The sequence below is a fragment of the Monomorium pharaonis genome, unplaced genomic scaffold, assembly GCF_013373865.1.
Source record: "Monomorium pharaonis isolate MP-MQ-018 unplaced genomic scaffold, ASM1337386v2 scaffold_562, whole genome shotgun sequence".
In the NCBI taxonomy this organism is placed as follows: Eukaryota; Metazoa; Arthropoda; class Insecta; order Hymenoptera; family Formicidae; genus Monomorium; species Monomorium pharaonis.
In genome coordinates this window covers 1-6,688 of record NW_023415871.1, presented here as the reverse complement: position 1 = coordinate 6,688, position 6,688 = coordinate 1, and the positions used below count along the sequence as shown (strand labels likewise).

General features: G+C 28.0%; 1 long non-coding RNA gene across 1 annotated transcript; it reads right to left on the bottom strand.

Annotated features, from left to right (window-relative positions):
- Positions 1–1,471: 1,471 nt before the first annotated feature.
- On the bottom strand, positions 1,472–3,587 carry LOC118648642. Its single transcript, XR_004965387.1, has 2 exons — positions 1,919–3,587; positions 1,472–1,851 (listed from the first exon to the last, which is right to left on the bottom strand). It is a non-coding gene; the product is annotated as an uncharacterized LOC118648642 (long non-coding RNA).
- Positions 3,588–6,688: the final 3,101 nt, after the last annotated feature.

Below are 6,688 nucleotides of genomic sequence, written 5' to 3'. Positions count from 1 at the left end.
AATGTTTATTCCAACATTGTATTCTAACATTTTATAATGCAAAATATATTTGTAATAGTAATATTTATAAGTTATAAGTGTTCTGCCTGAAAAAGAGGACATGTAAAAGTGAAAATCTTTTATTAACGAGCAAAGAATAATAAAGTTTCATTTGTCGCTTTAAGAAAAAACACGCATAATATCAAATTCTATAACAATGTCATAAAAACACTCTTGATAACACTCTATTTAGATGTATTATTTTCTACCAAGTGTAACATGTTACTTATGTTATATCATATAATTTGGGAGAAAAATGTCAAAAGTGAAAATGTTTTCTAGATGTTGAGCAATTAATATGTTTCAAATAGTATAAATTTGCTGACATTTTTAATTTTTATTAAATTATTATCCTGTGCTCATTAAAAAATGTTCTCACTTTTACATTTTTCATAGGCAAAAGGACACTTGTAACTATAGACATTATTATTACAAATATATTTTGAATAAAAAAACAATAAAAATCACTTTACTTCGCAGGACAATAAAACTTTAAGTCCTGCAATGTTAGAAAGTCTGCACCAATCCCACGTACAATATGTCATATGCCAAATAGCACCATCAACGTATTGTCATTTTCTTTCGTGAAGAATCATTCCTACGAACAGGCTTACTTATTATAATAAAGATGAGTTTATCATACATTGCAATACTAATGCATCCGATAGCACAGAAGAGACTCGTTTTATAAAATAAAAAATTTTTATAATGACAGTCTGTAAAACAATTTTCAAATATTAATATAGAAAATAATCAGAACATAATTATTTTTCATTATGGGAGATAACGTATTGATTATTACCAAATTGTGCTCAAGCATACTGCATGTGTGATAGAAATGACAGATTTTTTAACCTTACAAAATTTGACTTTTGAGGTTAATATTATATTTATCATTTTTTATGCATATGAGATCGATTAATCATGCAATATGCGTCTCACTTAGAATTTTAGCGTCAGCAACTTATATTACATTTAACAGAAAATAATGCTTCTGAACAGAGTTTAGTGCTAATAACACATAATGTGTTATGATGACATTATTACAGAATTTGGCATTATAAAAATGTTTCTTTTTAAAGCGACAATTAAACTCTATTACTACATGTTGAAAACTTTATCGAGTTGTATGATATACAATCTATCTCTTACGCATTAAAAATTATCGTACCGTAAACATAATATTAACCTTAAAAGTCGAATTTTGTAAGATTAAGAAATCTGTCATGCCTATCACACATGTAGTATGTCTTGAGCAGAATATTGCAATAATCACATCCCTTTTAACACGAAATGATTGTTACGAACAGATATTATAGATATTAATATTTGATAAGAGTATTACAAATACAAATTTTGACAATATGAAAATTTTTCAACTTTTTAAAACGAGTTTTTTGTGCATTAACGGATGCATTAGTTGTTGTTGCAATATTTTATAAACTTGTTACATTATTGTTTATTGACCCAATACATTTAACATATGCAATAATTAATGGAACCATTTTTACATAAGACTCATTTGAGCAAAAAAACTTTTGACAATTTTTGTGATGGCAAGGAAGCATGAATAAGAAATAAGCCTGTTAAAAGAAATAATTTTTCATTAAATAAAATGACAATAAGTTGATTAGGTTAAACTTTTGCATGTGTCATGTTCTACGTGTGATTTACGTAAATTTCTTAACTTTGCAGGACTTTTCACATTTTATTATCCTTTGTACAATAAGAAGCGATCTTTGCTCTAACATCGTTTCATAATGCAAAATTTATTTGTAATATTAACATTCGTAGTTATAAATATTCTTCTACCTGAAAGGACATGTGAAAGTGAAAACCATTTTTTAATGAGCAAAGAGTAATAATGTTGCAAACTTACAGTTACAAAGATTTAATTGTCGCTTTAAGAAAAAACATGTAGTGTCAAATTCTGTAATAGTGTCGTAAACACTCTATGTAACACTAATCTCTGTTCAGATGTACTATTTTCCATCAAATGTGACGTGTTGCTTATGCTAAAATTCTATACGAGACACATATTACACGAGTAATTGACATTATGTTAGAAGATTCCTTGTATCACATAATTAGGGTGAAAATATCAAAAGTAATAATGTTCTCTAGATGTTGAACAATTAATATATTTCTAATAGTATAAAATTTTTCACGTTTTTAATTTTTATCAAATTCTTAGTTTATGCTCATTAAAAAATTTTTTCATACAATAAAGTGTACACGAGTTTATTATATCCTACAATACTAATGCATCTGTTAGTGTAAAAGAGAACCGTTTTCATAAGATAAAAAAATTTTATTATGATAATATAGTACCGTTTTCAAATGTTAATATAGGTTATTAATTATTTCATAACAATCATTTTTAATGATGAGAGATAACCTATTGGTTACTACAAAATTTTGTTCCAGACATACTGCATGTGTGATAGAAATGACAGATTTTTTTAATTTTACAAAATTTGACTTGAAGTTAATATTATATTTATCGTACAATTTTTTATGCATCTGAGATCGATCAATTATGCAATACATGTCTCGCTTAAAATTTTAGCGTTAGCAACATATATTACATTTAACAAAAAATAATGCATCTGAACAAAGTTTAGTGTTAATAACACATAATGTGTTATGATGACATTATTACAGAATTTGGCACTATAAAAAAGTTTTTTCTTAAAGCGACAATTAAACTCTATTACTATATGTTGAAAACTTTATCGAGTTGTATGATAAACAATTGATTTCTTACGCATTAAAAATTGTACAGTAAACATAATATGTTTAAAAGTCGAATTTTGTAAAGTTAAGAAATTTGTAATACTGTTATCATTGTGTCAATAAACAATGTTGTTTATTGTGTCAATAAATAATAATGTAACTAGTTTATCAAATATTGCAACAACTAATGCATCCATTAATACACAAGAGACTCGTTTTAAAAAGTTGAAAAATTTTCAGTGTCAAAGTTTGTAATACTTAATTAACTAAATAATAAACTAAATTAAATAAAATGACAATAAGTTGATTGGGCTAAAATTTGGCATGTGACATGCTCTACGTGTGATTATTGTAGATTTCCTAATTTTGCTGGATTTTTCAGGTTTTATTTCCTTTGTAAAATAAAAAGCGAACTTTATTTTAACATTGTTTCATAATTTAAAATATATTTGTAATATTGTTTGTTGTTGTAGATTCTTCTGTCTGAAAAAAGGACATATAAATGTGAAAACCATTTTCTAATGAGCAAAAAGTATTAAAGTTTTAAACTCATAATAATAAAGTTTTCATTGTCGCTTTAAGAAGAAATGTACATAATGCCAAATTCTGTAATAGTGTCATAAAAATACTCTATGTAACTTTGAACTCTGTCTAGATATACTATTTTCCATCAAGTGTAACATGTTGCTTACATTAAAATTCTATGCAAGATACATTGCATTTTAATGAGTAATTGACATTATGATAAAGATTCTTAGGCCCGGTTCCACAACTCACGGTTAAATTAACTGGCCGATTATTCCATTGGAATTGATCAATCGTATTTGTTAATTTTGCTTAACGACAAATACGATTGGTCAATTCCAATGGAACAATCAGCCAGTTAATTTAACCGTGAGTTGTGGAACCGGGCCTTAGAGACTTGAAAACTTCTATATTCACATAATTTGAGTGAAAATGTCAAAAGTGGACATATTCACCAGATGTTAAGCAATTAATATATTTCAAAAATAAATTTGCTCACTTTTTAAATTTTTTATCAAATTATTACCCTGTACCTATTAAAAAATGGTTTTCACTTTTACATGTCTATTGTTTGTCATAGTAATATTTCTAACTGTAAATGTTAAGATTATATATTTTGCATCGAGTAAGTACAATTTTAAAAACTGCTTGAGTAAAAGTCACTTACTATTTAAAAGACAATAAACCCTTAAAAGTCTTGTAAAGTTAGGAAATCTATACCAGTCACACGTACGATATATCATATGCCAAATTTTAGCACAATCAACTAATTGTCATTTTATTTAATAAAAAATTATTTCTTTTAACAGGCTCAATTCTTATTAATGTTTCCTTATTATAACAAAAATTGCAGAAAGCTTTTTTATTAAAATGAGTCCCTTACATTAAAACGGTTGTATTAATTATTACATTTATAGTAAATATATTTGGTCAATAAGCAATAAAATAATGAGTTTATTACATAATACAAAACTTGTGCATCCGTTAGTACAGTAAAGACCAGTTTTAATAAGCTAAAGCATTTTTATAATGACAAAGTCTGTGATACTGTTATTAAATATTAACATATGCAATAATCTGTTTATAACTAAAAATTCTTTTCAAAAGGTATAACAACGTACTGATTATTGTAAAATTTTGTTCAAGACATTGCATGTGTGATGAGTAAGACAGATTTCTTAACAAAATTAGATTTTTAAGGTTAATGTTTTATTTATTGTACCCATGCCTTAGGCCCGGTCTACAATAGGTAGACCTTATAATAAGCCTTAAGCTCTAAGAAACTGACCAATTATAATTGAATGTGAGAAAAATAATCGAATATAATTGGTTAATTCTTTAAGACTTAAGGCCAAAGCACACACTTTTGCATAACGCATAACGTATGTACATAAGCAAATTGATTGGTCCATAAGCAAAGTGCATAAGAAATTCAACCAATCGAATTTCTTATGCAGTTATGTTATGCGTTATGCAAGAGTGTGTGCTTTTCGCTTTACTACACCTATTGTAGATCCGGTCTTAGGGCCCAGACTTTTGCATAACGCATAACATATGTACATAAGCAAATTGATTGGTCCATATGCAAAGTGCATAAGAAATTTAACCAATTGGATTTCTTATGCATTTATGTTATGCGTTGAGCCCATTCTACATTAATCGCAAGTCGCAAGTTGCGTTTTTTAGTAAGTAGAAAATAATAAAGTTTTGTATGTATGTCAAATTTTGCAATGTTGCAAATGAGCGGATCACCAATCATGGGATCATTCTGATAGAACTCTTTTAAATATTCCGTTGAAATGGTCCTGTGATTGGTGATCCGCTTCTTCCGCTTCTGCGTAATCCGCTCCATGGGACATCAGCCTTAGAAAATCTGTGATGTTCATTTTGACTTATTATATTTCGTCTCGCGCGAAATTTCAGCGTAAATGATGAAATGTCCTCAAAATAGCCAATATGTCTTGTAAAACTTTGGGGACGGTCCCCAATGTACCCAAAGAAAACGTGTCCCCAAAATGTACAATTCCAATAAAATTGTAATTTTGGGGACGTCCCCAAAACATACAATTGATATATAAAACTTTGAGGACAGTCCCCAAAAGAACCAGAAGTCTCCAAAACAGCCAATGCATATCAAAAATTGTCCCCGAAGGCTACAATTGACATATATATATATATATATATAAATATATATATATATATATATATATATATATATATATAAATAGATCAATTCTTTAATCTTGAAAAAGTTATAATAATAACAATAATAATAATAAGCAAATGTGTGCCGTTTAATTCTGCCATCGTTATTTATTTGTGACATTGACATCGCTCGATGGGTTTCTCGAGTACAGAAAGAAGAAAATGCGACAGGATTCAAAGCTTCAGAAACATGGGTAAAAGGACACAAAAAGGCACATGATATTGTATCTAGAAAAATAACAAAATTTGTTACAAAAAATTTGACTATCAAAACCTGATTCTCTCTCCAAAAAGGAGATGTTATTGATATTGTTGTCGCTTTTTCGAGATGCTAATTGATTGTCTCGCTATCTCGTTGTCAAGTGCGTTGTGACTTGTTTCACTTTGTATCATTTCCAACTATCACTTCGTGTCATTTCCAGCTATCAAACTATTAATTTTGATAGTTGATTTAAAAACTTTGTTAAAGAGAATCAGGAAAAAAGAAAAAAGAAGAGACGAGTATAGAAAAATATGTATTCTTTTTTATAAAAGCCGTAAGCGATTTTATCTTTGACCGCGATGCTGATTGGTTCTCTTGCTGTGCTTACTTCATATTGCGAGAGTAACTGTCATTGCAATTGAATTTTGACAGCTGTCAAATTTGTATAGAATGTATAGATGGTTATCTATATAATTATCGTTACAATTTATTTTTAAAAGGTAAAAAATAAATAATTAAATAGCGCGCGCCTGTAGTGTTTAGTTAGATGATAAATGCGATACATTTACGACAAATGTAAAATATTATATTAATGGAATGAAAAATATTTATAATTCGGATTAGAGTGGATTTCAGTTCAAATTTCATTCTAGTTGTAGTTTAGTTCAAAAGGGTACTTTAGCTCAAAAAGGTATAAAAAAGTAGTATAGATTATCAGCAACGTTATATCACGCATAGCTATACGATTCAACCGACTATTTCGGCTGATAGCGGACTATTATTACCTTTTTTTATTGTATTAAAAAAAGTAACAGGAACGTTTGGTCCAAAATAAAACATTATTCAACTTGCCTAATATCTTCGTCACGGCTTCAACATTAGGCAAATTAACATTAAATTATATATGCATGGATTTGGCTTTCAATGTTCTTTAATTTTTGTCCTTACAAAATTTTCAAAATTTTAAATAAGGGATGAAGG